Source organism: Juglans regia, chromosome 6, assembly GCF_001411555.2.
Source record: "Juglans regia cultivar Chandler chromosome 6, Walnut 2.0, whole genome shotgun sequence".
NCBI lineage: Eukaryota > Viridiplantae > Streptophyta > Magnoliopsida > Fagales > Juglandaceae > Juglans > Juglans regia.
The window spans coordinates 22,186,674-22,198,097 of NC_049906.1; the positions used below are offsets into that span (position 1 = coordinate 22,186,674).

General features: G+C 40.0%; 1 long non-coding RNA gene and 1 pseudogene across 1 annotated transcript; both read right to left on the reverse strand.

The window, feature by feature from the left end:
* Window positions 1-3,629: 3,629 nt before the first annotated feature.
* Window positions 3,630-5,402, reverse strand: LOC118348738. Its single transcript, XR_004801723.1, has 3 exons — window positions 5,151-5,402; window positions 4,593-4,738; window positions 3,630-4,404 (listed from the first exon to the last, which is right to left on the reverse strand). It is a non-coding gene; the product is annotated as an uncharacterized LOC118348738 (long non-coding RNA).
* Window positions 5,403-7,470: 2,068 nt separating this feature from the next.
* Window positions 7,471-10,360, reverse strand: LOC118348642 (annotated as a pseudogene).
* Between the last annotated feature and the right edge of the window lie 1,064 nt (window positions 10,361-11,424).

Sequence of the window (11,424 nt, forward strand, 5' to 3'; positions counted from 1 at the left end):
AGCGAACTCTTTGTCTGAACTTCGCGTGTTGACCTCCTTGAAAATGTAACGCCCCGACCCCGAGGGTCCGGAGAGTTAACTCATAACACCTGATAAACAACTCTAACAAGGCTAGAGTACTTCCAAATTCAAGAATATATCCATTTTACCAAACCTCAAATCGAACGTAAATACTTCAATTAAATAAATCAAATAAACTCATTTATCCAATATTCAATCCAACAACCCAAATAAAATCAACTCTTCTTCATGTCTCAAATAACAACTAGGAATAATAAAACATTAACATAGTCTCCATAAACCGTCTAAATCCATTGAAGTAAACTTAAGAAAGATAAATAACCTCTAACACCAACACTAATATCATGAGATACCCAACAATAAATCAATGCTAATCTTTTCCATAGACTTTAATACTGATCCTCAGCCGAACCATCAATGTCATCTGAAATATTATGGAGATAAGGGGGGTGAGTTATCAACAACTCAGTAAGCAGAGAACATATACCAGTGTATAAACATGAGCATTTATAGAAATCAGAATGCAGAACAAAACATTTTCATTTTCAGAGTGCGGAAGCAGAACATGTTATTAAAATATCAGAGCGAAGATTTAGAAATAATTTCATTCAAAATATTCTTTGGCATAACATAAAAGATCATCATCATCATCAGAACATCATATCAGATCAGAGGCCATGTATAATCCCCGTGGTAGGGTTGTGCATCTGCGGATAGCCAAGCAGAACATGAAACACTCTGTCACCAAGGTGTGCACTCAAAACAGAGACCACTACTATAACCCGTGGCAGGGCCGTATCCACTATTATTACCCGTGGTTGGGCCGTATCCACTATTATAACCCATGGTTGGGCCGTATCCACTATTATTACCCGTGGTTGGGCCGTATCCACTATTATTACCCGTGGCTGGGCCGTAACTGAACAGAACGGAAACAGAATCAAATTCAGAATCAGAGAGTCATGCCAAAGGTTTTCAGAAATCACGTCTTATCCAAACAGAGTACTGAACAAAAATCTTCGGAACAGAACAAAATCATATCACAACATAATTAATGCACAAATTTCATATTCGCTCTCATTTTCAAAGTTCAGAAACAAAATGTCAAAAATTAAGCTCATGTCTACACCAGTCATGACAGAAAATACTTTCTTCTTAAACAGAATCTCATGAGTAATGCAGAACAATTATCTGAGGTTGTTTCCAGATTTCTTTTCATAACCAAAACATGCACATTTTTCAAAAAGGACCTCAGTTAATTTTATTTTAATGTAAAGTCTAGCATAGGAACCCCGCTTACCTGAACTTCTTAGCTTTTTCGAAATTCCTCAAAACGTCGGACAATAATTAATCGTCACCTATAAAATAATCAAGTAATTCCCGTAAATTCTCAATCAATCACGTATTTCGTATTTGAACCTAAGAACCTATTTAAATCCTCAAAACCTAGAATTCTAAAAATTTCCTATAATACCACCATTATCTAAAAACACCAATATTGTTTACTCTTAAAATAAACCTTTACTTAATAACATAAAAAAAAAATACTTAAGTGATTTACTTTAATCATAAATAAAATGTTCAAAATACACTTTCAATAAAATAATCGTTGCACATAGTATAATTAAAAAAAAATACTATATAAACTCGGTACAATATCCTATACATCCCACAAAGGGTAAAAAAGTAATTATCAGACAAAATATTTCCTAAACTACGGAAAGTCTACGGAACAACACAACACAAGCAACGTGACCATGCCGCGCGGTTGAAGAGTAACGGAGGACCTACCGAGAGAAGTGGAGCTGCGACGGAGCTGGGCGGGTGCGCTAGTGGTGGTGGGTACTGCGGCGGTGCACTGGAAGAGAGAGAGAGAGAGCTGAAACCGAGAGAGAGACGGTGAGAGAAAGAGGGAGAGACCGAGAGAATGGAGACACCAACAAGAAATGGCGTGAGCTTACCGGGGAAACAAAGGCTGCGTGCGGCGGACAGGGGTGCTGAGACGTCCTCCTCGGCAGTTTCTGTGTGGGCACAGCGCGGAGAGGCTTCGGTGGAGGATGCTTTCAGCGGCTCAAGGGGGCTGGAAATGCTCTGTTTTTGGATAACAAAACAGAGCAGTCCGATGCTTGCTGAAGAGGCTACGGGAACGCTAGGCGAAAGCTTCGCGTGATTGGGCAGTGGGCACGGTGGTTTCGTGTAGGTTTACGGCGGCTTAAGGAGGTATGGACCTGGCGGCTGCGGTGGCTTCCCGCGGTATGCAACTCGGTGCACGGTAGGCTGAAGGCAGAGGCTTTTCTGTTAACTGGCGTGGTGCTCTCCGAAAGGGTGAGGACAGGCTGCGGTGATGCTGGGGCGGCGTCGCGGTACGCGGATAAACTTTGGGGTGCTGCACGACTCGGGGTGCGAGGAACCGAGGGGATGGAGGCTGAGGAGGAAAAACTGGGCTATGGTTCCGCGTGGGAAGGCAGCGGCGCGAGCCTTCATCGTGAATATAAGTAGACGATTGAACATGAAAAGAAAACCCTAGATGAAAACCAAACGGACGCGGGACGTGCATGAGGGACGTGTGTGTGCCAGCATGCCGTGAACGAAAACGTGCGTGTATGCATGCTGTGCGACAAAAAAAAAATAAGCCGTGCGAAAAATTAAAATAGACGGAAAGAGAAAGAATTAAAAAAAATGAAACCTGCGGGAAAAATAAAAATAAAACGGCCAAGAACTCCAAATTAAAAGAAAACAAAATCGCTACTCAAAATCGTAAATTAAGAACTTAAATAAACAATCAAGTTATAAAAAAAAAAAAATAAATAAGTAAAAATCTAAAGTCCAACTATACCAATATTGGGTCCGGGTGTTACAGAAAATCCGCCAAAAAAATCATAACACATCCTTGTCGGGTCAGGTTATCAAATTGGGGTGACACACCAACAAACCAGGCTCTACCAATCCAACACACTTCTCCATTTGAATTTAACATTACACATCTTCAACTTTCAAGATGGCCTGTTTGGCTTCTCACAAAAAGTTTTGTGCAACATTATTAGTAGTCGTAGGTACCAAATTTGGGCATTATTTAAAGAAAACTAACATACAACTTAATAGGGGATACAAAACTCTTTTGTCATCATTTACCTACAATCTGTTGCATAGAAAGGAAAACCTTGTCTGCATCAATAAAAGCAGTTTGAAATGCTAACCAATGCATCTTGGTTAGTGAAGAAGTTAGATATGAGGTTCTTCCCCTAGCCATTATCTCTAATTTCCATGGCAAGTCAGAGATTTAAAAAAAAAAAAAAAAAAAAAAAAGAAACAATATAAATCCCTTGGTAAGGAGGAAAGAATTTACCTCTGCAAAATGTTTCTCAAGGGAGTCAATGCACCAAATTACCATTTCCAGAAGAGACTCCAAATCTCCATTCCCACCTTGTTTGTTTTGGGAAAATATCTCATCTCATCTCATCTCATCTCATTTAATCATTACAACTTTCCCAACTTCCAATACAAAATAAAATAAACAATTCAACTTTTTCAAATCCCAAAATAAAAATAATATTAAAAAATATACTCTCTAACAATATTTTATTCAACTTTTTAACTTTAATCTCATCTCATCTCCGAAAACAAACGAGGCTAATTGTGATGAAAATATCACAAATGATATTCCAAAAAAATATGTATCCATTGATTAGCTAATGTAAAAGCTAAACCTGGTCAATGGAGTTTCCAAAGTTTTGCTTGTATCAGGCAAAAGTTGCTTTGAGCTGAAAGACATTTATTGTGCAGAGTATCCACACAACAGGATCACAACTAATTGCTTTGTTCTGATGGCTTCATGTAGGGTAGCTGCCTCTGATTTAGCTACCACCATATCCACCACTTCTTTGTCAAACCTGTAGGGGCTCACTAGACTTGCCAAAAGCTGCACAAGATCCTCATTATGGAAATTTCAAATGGCCACACTCATTCAAATTGCACAGAACTAAGCTACGTGGACGGACCTGAGCACTAGAGACTGGACATCAATGCACCCCTGAAATAAGCTTATATAATATGCTGCCATGGGCATGTTTCGTGACACTAGACACAAGCCTGATCTTAATACCACTGTTTTGTCAAACGTTTGCATCTTATGTTTTATGATAGAGATTGCCTAACCTTTCTGAGTGGCATATCGACACTGAAAGTGATATCCTCTTCAAGTGAGCAATCAAAGAGAAAACAGTATGCCTACCTGACTGCCATCAGATGGTGAGGAGATGATGCACATGCTGCCACAACTATTACTTCTAGGTGTTTGATTCCTTTACTCTTTCTCTTCCATGCATCCTTTGCCAGTTTAGCATCCCTTTCTGGAGGATCTTGTGTCCACAAAATCACTGCTTTCTGTCACACATCAGGTGACTCAAATGTTACATGCATGTAAACATATGGAATTGCATATACAAGAGCAATAGCTTATAAGAATGGTATGCTCCTGTCAACAGATATTTGATTTAATGATTTACATCTCTTAATTTTGGGAACTCTTTTCACATTTTTTACAAGGGACCTGAAGGGAAGAGAAAACGTACTCTAAAATCACCAGAAAGTTCAGAATAGAGACGATCGATGAGTGATTCATTGTAAAGCTGCTGATATCGGTCTTGAATTATCCTCCTTTGGCTTGCATTCCTGCACCCCAATACTTGTATTATGGCCTTCTAATCCGTTCCGCATCCTGCATTTTTTTGTTATGCAGATACATCAAGAACCGTATCATAGAATCAACCACGGACAAAACATTCATTAAAAGATATTTTAGATGAATATTGTGGTTCTTTAACAATTGAGCCATCTCATGCCCTTGGAAGGAAAAAATGAAATTCATAAAGGAAATAGAAAAGAAACTGATGCGCAGATAATAACAGAATAAATTCTAATAACCCCAGGACAGACATTTGAAAAATACAGGGAAAATTAAAACCTTCGTTTCTAGAAATTTGAAAAACACGAAAAATTAACAGTGGAGACAGAGATATATACCCTTGTCTCTTGGGAAACATTTTTATTTTTCTTGGTTTTGAGAGATGGGAAGGATGTTAATCATAAAACAAAGAGAATATCCAGAGCACTCACTACCACACACACACCTACTCATCAGGGACACACCATCGAAGGCTTTCTAGAGTCGCCTACAGTATTCGTTTGCAGAAGGAACCTCATTTGCCACTCTCAACGTACCCATTTTTTCCCCTTTTCTATCCGATTTTTTTCTCTGCAAATCAGATTCACTGAGCTAAACTCAGTGTAAAAAGATCCAGTTTTAGTTCTTCTAACAATATGTGACTGAGAGGTTATCTAATGAAGCACATGATGTCTATCCTTCGGCTGACTTTGTTTTGTTTTTCTTGGCTCTTTCCTCTGTGTTAGTTGGTTTTATCAAACCTGGCCGGAATAAGTAATTGCTGGTCTATATACTTCGGAGATATGCTGTTATGGTCTTTCCTCTTCAGGAACTCAAGAACCAAGAACCAGCCAGTAACTATCAAGAAAACAACAAGAATGGTACAAAATCTTCTTTATTGATGGAAGAGAATTTCGAGCATTCTCCAAGCTCCTTACAATCACACTCAACACAAATTCTCCGATGCTCTGCCTAAAACCCTACCCTTCCTTTTATAGAACTATCGAAAGCTAACAGACTTCGAAAGCTAACAGACTAACAAACTCTAACTAACTCTTATTCTGTTATACAAGAAGACCCAAACGACATCGGCCAATTTACAGAGAACGTACCGTTTGACTAACTCATTATTACATGAATTAAAACACACCGTTTCATTAATTCTCAAAACGCCCCGTTTGAGGATGGCCGTTAATATCGTTGCTTCCCTTGTGATCTTCATCCGTCTGCTCCTTCCCTTCTATCCAGATCTCTTCACACCTCACATTCTCCCCCCCTTAAGAACTTGACCACAAGTTCTTCACGTAGAGCACACCTCACAACACAGTTCCCACAAGGTGTGGGTAGAGTTGTCTCAATTTCCACAAACTTTCCCAAGAAGACTCCTCGACTGCAGCCCCCACCCAACTCACCAAGACTTCTGTCACAACATGATTACCATGCTTAGAAACTCTTCTTTCCAAAATTTTCTGAGGCTTGGGTTGTAACTGACCACTTGAATCAGTGGGAGGTAACGTTGGTAAGGGTACAATGTGCTGGCCAAGTTTCTTTTTTAAACATGACACATGAAAAACTGGGTGTATTTTTGAGGAGCTAGGCAAATTTAATTTATAAGCGACAGATCCCAACCTTTTCACAATCTAGAAGGGTCCATAAAATCGTGGTGCTAGTTTCATGTTATGCCTCATTGCAACTGATTTCTGCCTATAAGGTTGGAGTCTTAAAAAGACCCAATCACCTTCTTCAAATGACCTTTCACTTCTATTTTTGTCAGCATAGAATTTCATCCTATGCTGTGCACTCTTTATATTATCTCTCAACAAGGCCCACAGTTCCTATCTTGACCTGAGCTGCCTATCAACAGCATCATTAGAGCATGTTCCTGAGACATAGGCCATCAACTTTGGTGGTGCATAGCAATAGAGAGCCTGAAAGGGAGACATCTTGATGGTCGAATGTATAGTAGTGTTGTAACACCATTCAGCAATTGGTAACCATGAAGTCCATTCCTTTGGTTTCTGACTGCAATAACACCTTAAGTACCCTTCCACACATTTGTTCAATGCTTCTGTTTGACCATCGGATTGAGGATGGTAAGAGGAGCTGAAATCCAAAGAGACCCCTTGCATCTGAAATAACTGTCTCCAAAATGAACTAGTGAAAACTGTATCTCGATCAGAAACAATGGACCTTGGTAACCCATGCAGCTTAAACACCCCAGAAAAGAAAACTTGAGCAACTTTAACAACTGTATACGGATGTGAAAGGGGAAAGAAATGGGCAGATTTAGTTAGCCTGTCTACCACAGAAAAAATCACAGAAAATCCATTAGAATTGGGCAACCCATCAATGAAGTCCATGGAAATATCCAACCATGGGGATTGAGGTATAGAAAGTGGTTGTAACAGGCCAGGATATTGCACATTTTCATATTTGCTGACTTGACAAACTTCACATTCTTTTACCAGCCTTCTGATATCTTTCCTCATGCCTTCCCACCAAAAATCTCTTCTTGCCCTTTGTAAGGTCTTATGATACCCCACATGGCCTGCTTGGGGATTGTTATGGATGAACTGCAACACCTTGGAGTGGAATGAAGTGGAAGGAATGACAACCAACTTCCCTTTTCTCAGCAATAATTCTTGCTGAATAGAAAAATGTTTTGGTGTCTCCTGACATTGCTGCAACTTAGTCAGAATTGCAGACATTTTAGGACAAGAGGAGTAACTTCTTTTCAATTCTTCAATCCACAAGGGAGTTGGAAAGGAAATCATTGCAAGCACAGGCTATTCTTCCTCATCTCTTCTCGAGAGAGCATCAGCTACTAAGTTTTCTTTACCCTTCTTGTAATCCACTGAAAAATCATAACCAATCAGTTTAGACACCCACTTGTGCTGTGACTCAGTGCCTATCCTTTGCTCGACCAAAAACTTCAATGCTTGTTGGTCAGTTTTGATTTTAAAAGGATGGCCCAATAGGTAAGGTCTCCATCTTTGGACAGCAGACACTAGAGCCAAGAGCTCCTTCTCATATGTGGACAAGTGTAGTGCTTTTCCTTTTAAGGCTTTGCTATAAAAGGCAATGGGTTGAGAATCTTGCATCAAGACTGCCCCAAGGCCCACACCAGAAGCATCACACTCAATGGTGAATACTTTGGTGAAATCTGGTAGTCTCAACACAGGAGGATTGCTCACAGCTTTCTTCAAGAGCTCAAAGGCAGCAGCAGCTTTATCATTCCAACAAAAGGAATTCTTCTTCAATAATTCTGTCAAAGGTGCTGCTATGGAGCCATAATTGCGTATGAACTTCCTATAATAACCTGTTAACCCTAGAAATCCCCTTAAGGACTTCAAGGTTTTAGGAACAGGCCATTCAATCATGGTTGCTGTCTTGGCAGCATCAGTTTGTACTCCTCTCCCTGAAATAATGTGGCCCAAGTACTCGATCTCATGCACCCCAAACTTACATTTAGACATTTTTGCATAAAGTGTATGCTGCCTCAGAATGCCCAACACAGTCTCTACATGCAACAAATGATCACCAACAGTTTTGCTATACACCAAAATGTCATAAAAAAAAAACCAAAACAAACCTTCTCAAGAAAGGTTTAAAAATATGGTTCATTAAGCTTTGAAAGGTGGCAGGAGCATTGGTAAGACCAAATGGCATTACCAAGAACTCATAATGGCCTTCATGAGTTCTAAATGCTGTCTTGTGAATGTCCTCCTCCTTTACACGAATCTGATGATATCCAGCCCTTAAATCCAGCTTTGAAAACACATGAGCTCCAAACAATTCATCAAGAAGTTCATCTATGACTGGTATTGGAAACTTATCTTTAATGGTTTCTTTATTAAGGGCTCTATAGTCGATGCACATACGCCAAGATCCATCAGCCTTCTTAACCAATAACACTGGTGAAGAAAAATGGCTTTGGCTGGGTCTTACTACACCAGTTTGCAACAATTCATGTACAATCTGTTCTATCTCAGATTTCTGATAGTGAGGGTACCTGTAGGGTCGAACTATAATAGGAGAAGCCCCATCCTTCAGCTTGATTGAGTGATCAAACTCTCTTTTTGGTGGCAATCCAACAGGTTCAGCAAACACATCCTGGAATCTGTCCAGCAACTCAGCCATTGGTCCTCCAGAACATACTTCATAAGGTGGTTGCTCCACAGGCCTCAGCTGTAACAACCATGCTTGTTGACTTATAAAATCTGATTTGATTGCCATAGTTCCTGACAACACGTGGACACTTGCAGCAGTCAATCCTTGTAACTTAACCATCTGCTCATTCCACTGAAAGCTCATTGACATATCAACAAAGTTCCAAGTAATATTGCCCAAGGTTTTTAACCACTGAACTCCAAGAACTATATCACATCCTCCCAAGGTTAATACATGAAAAGGAACAGGGAACTTCGAACCTTGAATCTTGATTAGTTCTTCCCCCCTTCCTTGGCTCAAAACTTTATCCCCATTGGCAACCCTTACTTGCAAGCTATAGTCTTTTCTGACCTTCAACTTAGCTTCTTGGACCACCATAGGATCCATAAAATTATGTGTGCTCCACGAATCTATAAGAATTTCAACTGAACAAGGGCCAATCTTGCCATGCAACTTCATAGCATTTCCATTATTGCAACCAGAAATAGCATTAACAGAAACTTCCAAAGAGTCCTCAGCATCACCCGATACCTCTCCTTCTTCTATCATCACTGATTCTTCAAGAACAGGCTGGATTTTTTCCTCCTCCCCGTGGATTACATAAACTCTGGGATTCTTGCATACGTGAGTGGGATTCCATTTCTCTTCACAATGATAACAGAGGCCTTTCTTCCTCTTCTCATCCATTTGTGAAGAAAAAACCCTCCTCGTTGGCACTCCATACTTCTGAAACTTGGAACTATCCTCCACACTTTCCCCATGGCTCTTAACAGGTAGTGTTGTATTATTCTTCCAAGATCTCCTTGATGCCAAAACATATTCTTCCTGAATCTTAGCAAGACCGAAGGCAGCATTAAGATTTATAGGGTTAAGCATTTTTACAGGAAGTCGAACTTCATCTTTAAGTCCACTCATGAAACAGCTTAGTTTATGCTTTTCTGACAACCCTTTCAGCCTATTAGACAAGGCTTCAAACTGTGCTTTGTAACTAGCCACAGAAGACACTTGTTTTAAACGTGTTAAGGACTCCATAGGATCATCATAGGCTGTAGAACCAAACCTGACCAGCAAGGCTTTTACAAAGGACTCCCACGTTGTAAAAATACCTCCATCCACTGCATCTTGGTACCATACGAGGGCCTCACCCTCCATATGATAGGAAGCCATTAAAAGTCTCTGATTCATCGAAACTTGATGATACTCAAAGTATTGTGTTATTTTAAAAATCCATGCTCCCGGATTAGAGCCATCAAAATGGGGAAAGTCAAGTCGAATGCCCCTCGGAAATCTCTCCTCTTGATTCAAACGCCTACCAAACGAATTATCTTCAATATTCTCCTCTCTACGAGAGTTAACTTGATGAAAGTCGACTAGTGACTTCAACATGTCAGACAATTGATCGAGTCTTGAATGAATGCTATTAATAGCATCGTTGTGGTCTTCTAATTGCTTCATAACAGCTTCCTGTTGAGCCTTCTTAGCAGCTGCGCGCGTGTTTTCTGCCATGGATCGCCAATCTGATACCAATTGTTATGGTCTTTCCTCTTCAGGAACTCAAGAACCAAGAACCAGCTAGTAACTATCAAGAAAACAACAAGAATGGTACAAAATCTTCTTTATTGATGGAAGAGAATTTCGAGCATTCTCCAAGCTCCTTACAATCACACTCAACACAAATTCTCCGATGCTCTGCCTAAAACCCTACCCTTCCTTTTATAGAACTATCGAAAGCTAACAGACTTCGAAAGCTAACAGACTAACAAACTCTAACTAAATCTTATTCTGTTATACAAGAAGACCCAAACGACGTCGGCCAATTTACAGAGAACGCACCGTTTGACTAACTCGTTATTACATGAATTAAAACACACCGTTTCATTAATTCTCAAAACGCCCCGTTTGAGGATGGCCGTTAATATCGTTGCTTCCCTTGTGATCTTCATCCGTCTGCTCCTTCCCTTTTATCCAGATCTCTTCACACCTCACATTCTCCCCCCCTTAAGAACTTGACCACAAGTTCTTCACGTAGAGCACACCTCACAACACAGTTCCCACAAGGTGTGGGTAGAGTTGTCTCAATTTCCACAAACTTTCCCAAGAAGACTCCTCGACTGCAGCCCCCACCCAGCTCACCAAGACTTCTGTCACAACATGATTACCATGCTTAGAAACTCTTCTTTCCAAAATTTTCTGAGGCTCAGGTTGTAACTGACCACTTGAATCAGTGGGAGGTAACGTTGGTAAGGGTACAATGTGCTGGCCAAGTTTCTTTTTTAAACATGACACATGAAAAACTGGGTGTATTTTTGAGGAGCTAGGCAAATTTAATCTATAAGCGACAGATCCCAACCTTTTCACAATCTGGAAGGGTCCATAAAATCGTGGTGCTAGTTTCATGTTATGCCTCATTGCAACTGATTTCTGCCTATAAGGTTGGAGTCTTAAAAAGACCCAATCACCTTCTTCAAATGACCTTTCACTTCTATGGATGCACATGGATGCACCTTTATGATCCACAATTTCTTTAAAACCAATAATTTTTTTATGCAAAATCCACTCACTGTCAATGT